Here is a 480-nt window from a genome sequence, read left to right as displayed (position 1 = left end):
GCCTCCCACTATTACGTATGTACTGTATCCGTTGGCAAGTACTCTCGTGGATAAGGTTAGCGCCAACAAATAGGCCATGATTCAAGCCGAGCTGATGAACTCCAAGCTGAAGGATGCACTCAATTCAAGTGAGGTTCTGAAAGCTCATATCCGAGTAAGTACCACAGTAAGTGTCGATCATTTGCAGTGGTACGTTCAACTTTTTGACTTGCCATCCGAGTAGCGTCTGATATGTTTTCTTCCAGTGGGGGCACGTTCAATCCAGTCACTAGGTGTAGCCCCCGAGACTCACTACTGGAATTTTCTTATACGCTGGGTGTTAGGCTCTTTGCCGAGTGCATTATGTCGGGCACTCGGCAATAGTATCTTTGCCGAGTTCCTATCAAAAAGTACTCGGCAAAATAGCAAAACTCGGCAAACAGGTACTTTGCCTAGTGTCGTGGACAAAACGCTCGGTAAAACAACAAAACCTGGCAAAGG

This window comes from Triticum aestivum, chromosome 3B (genome assembly GCF_018294505.1).
Source record: "Triticum aestivum cultivar Chinese Spring chromosome 3B, IWGSC CS RefSeq v2.1, whole genome shotgun sequence".
NCBI lineage: Eukaryota > Viridiplantae > Streptophyta > Magnoliopsida > Poales > Poaceae > Triticum > Triticum aestivum.
The sequence above is the reverse complement of the archived record's forward strand: the minus strand, read 5'-3'. Positions refer to the sequence as shown.